Here is a 3250-nt window from a genome sequence, read left to right on the forward strand (position 1 = left end):
TTTTATTCTAATATGAGTAGTGTGACATGATATTTTTGTAATCAGAAAACCCTAATGTTTTGGTATTTTTATTTAGCTTTTGCTAATCACATTTTTTTTGTATTTCAAAAATATTCACAGGGTCAATGCTAAAATATGTTCAAGGACCAACGCGTAGCCAGGAGGAAGATTCAGATGATGAGCAACCATCCACAAGCAGTGCAAGCAGCCAACAACCCCAGCACCCTGAACAACTTCAGCAACTGTCCAACGTGTCTGAAAGCTCCAGCTCAGTACCATCCACAAGTTCAGGTACACAACACACAACTGTCACCTCAGAAGGTGTTCTATCCACACCCATCACCCATCTTCAAGCAGATGACGAAGAGATGAATGTGGCATCTCCAACAGACCCCGCCCTTTGGCCCAAAAATATTTCAGACACAGACAGGGTAGAGATAATAAGAAGAGGACCATTCAAAGTTCCAGCAGATTTCTCTTTTCCAAAGGGCCCAGATGGAAGGGCATTTCACACAAACCTCCAATTTAAATCCCTTCCCAATAGAGAAAAAATGAAAAGAAGCTGGCTTGTCTACTCCCCAAAGACCAATGCTGTGTTCTGTTTTGCATGCAAGCTGTTTGGGTCAAAAACCATAAAGCTGACACAAACAGGCTATGGCGACTGGTCTAACATCAACATTCGCTTGAGGGGCCATGAAGGTAGCCCAGACCATACCAAGTGCATGTTAAAATGGAAGGAACTGGATATGCGTCTGAGGAAGAATTTAGCCATAGACCAGCAGGAGCTGGCCTTAATGGAGGCAGAGAAGAAAAGATGGCAAGATGTCATGAAACGGCTGTTTTCAATAATTCTGTCTCTAGCCACCAGAAATTTGGCTTTTAGGGGCTCTTCTCAAACTCTTTATGAAAAAGACAGTGGGAATTTTTGAAAGAGGTGGAGCTGCTGGCTGAATTTGATTCAGTTACAGAAAGACATGTGGCCAAAATTAAAGATGAGGCTTCCAGAACGCACTATCTTGGACAACAGACTCAAAACGAAATAATAGAGATTGTCTCCTCCCAAACAGTTCGAACCATTGTGAAAAAAATCCAGGGAGTCAAATATTATGCCATCATCCTTGACTGCACCCCGGACATCAGCCACAAGGAACAGATGTCCCTGGTGGTCCGCATTGTTGAATTGGTACCCAAGCCAGACATCAAGGAGTACTTCCTTGGGTTTTTGAATGTGGTCGAAACGACAGGTCTCAATCTGTCAAATGTTGTTCTGGAAAAGTTGAGGGAACTTGGCATTTCCTTCGATGATTGCAGAGGACAGTCCTACGATAATGGAGCCAATATGAAGGGAAAGAGGCAAGGAGTGCAGGCCAGACTGCTACAACTGAATTCAAGGGCAGCGTTTGTCCCTTGTGCTGCACATACAATGAATCTGGTCATATCAGATGCTGCGAAGTCATCTACGGATGCAATTGGCTATTTTGGATACCTTCAGAGGCTGTTTTGTTTTTTCTCAGCAGCCATACAGCGGTGGGACATCTTACTCAAACATGTGAAGTTGACACTGAAATCATGGAGTGATGTCAGATGGGAAAGTAGGCTGCAGAGTGTCATAGCTGTACGAAGTCAAGTAAAAGAAGTCCGAGAAGCTCTCTTGGAAGCAAGACAAGCTGTCACTGAACCTATTGCAAGGTCAGAGGCTCAAAGCCTGGCAGAAGAGGTTGGCTCATTCAGATTTCTGATCTGCACCATTGTTTGGGCTGAAGTTCTTTCAGTCACCAACCAAGTGAACAAGCTGCTGCAGTCATCATCAATGCAGCTTGATGTTGCAGCCAGACTCATTGAGACTGCAAATGCCTCCCTGACAAAGTACAGGCAGTCTGGGTTTTCAGAGGCCATAGCAACTGCCAAGGAGCTGTGTGAGGCTCTAAACATTGACCCTGAGCTCAAACAGAAGAGGTTGAGAAGCACAAAAAGGCAGTTTGGCTATGAAGCTTCAGACGAGCCCTTCAGTGATGCAGAGAAGAGGCTTGAAGTTGAATTTTTCAACCGAGTTGTAGACTCCGCTCTGATGGCGCTGCAGGAGCGGTTCGAGACCCTGAGCCAGGTGAGAGACACATTTGGACTGTTACTTGATTTTCAGAAAGTACAAGGGATATCCAAGGAGGACCTGCACAAACACTGTATCAATGTGGAGAAAACTCTCACAGATAAAGGTGAAGCTGATGTTGATGGACTGGAGATGATGCAGGAGATAATCAACCTCCCTCAACTGCCACCACAGACAACTGCCATGGAGATGCTGACCTTTCTGCATGACAGTAACCTGCAAGAAGTGTATCCAAATCTTTGGATTGCTCTAAGAATTTCTTTGACCCTTCCAGTTACAGTTGCCTCAGCTGAGCGCAGTTTTTCCAAACTGAAACTCATTAAAACCTATCTACGGTCAACAATGGGACAAGAACGCCTAAGTGGCCTTGCTGTCATTAGCATCAATGCTGACGTGATCAGTGATTTTGCTGCCAGAAAAGTCGCCGTGCACCTTTGTAAAACCTCCTGCAGGAGCGGTTCGAGACCCTGAGCCAGGTGAGAGACACATTTGGACTGTTACTCGAATTTTCAAAAGTACAAGGGATATCCAAGGAGGACCTGCACAAAAATTGTATCGATGTGGAGAAAACTCTCACAGATAAAGGTGAAGCTGATGTTGATGACTTGATTAGTGATTTTGCTGCCAGGAAAAGTCCCGTGCACCTTTTGTAAAGCCTCCTGCAGCTGTGGAGAATTTAGTATTTGCACACTATAAATATTTTGATCAGGACAATACTGCACTTTAAGGTAGTTTTGGGTGTGTGAAAAATAGTTGCATGTGTGTGTTTGTTTCTTTTTATGATGCTGGCTTTCTTTTATACGTTATTTATGTGCATAATTACTTTCGTTCATCTTTTTAGCCTGCAGTTGTTATTATATTATATTGTAATGCTGCTGTTAAGAAAGTTTTGTATATATTATCTTATATTTATATTACTTTGTATATATTATACTGATGAGGTTCTGCTGTTGTAGCTGTAACTTATTTTTGTATTTGACATTTGTTTATATGTTTATATTTCATGTCAATTTTAAAATAAAAGGCGAATGTTTGAGTGGGAACTTAGTAGATTTTGTGTGGTGTGTTTGGCGGGGGGGGGGGGGGGGGGCCTCCCTGACTATTTATGCTTAGGGCCCCCAAAAGCTTAGCAGCGGCCCTGGG

Source organism: Notothenia rossii (assembly GCF_949606895.1).
Source record: "Notothenia rossii genome assembly, chromosome: 11".
In the NCBI taxonomy this organism is placed as follows: Eukaryota; Metazoa; Chordata; class Actinopteri; order Perciformes; family Nototheniidae; genus Notothenia; species Notothenia rossii.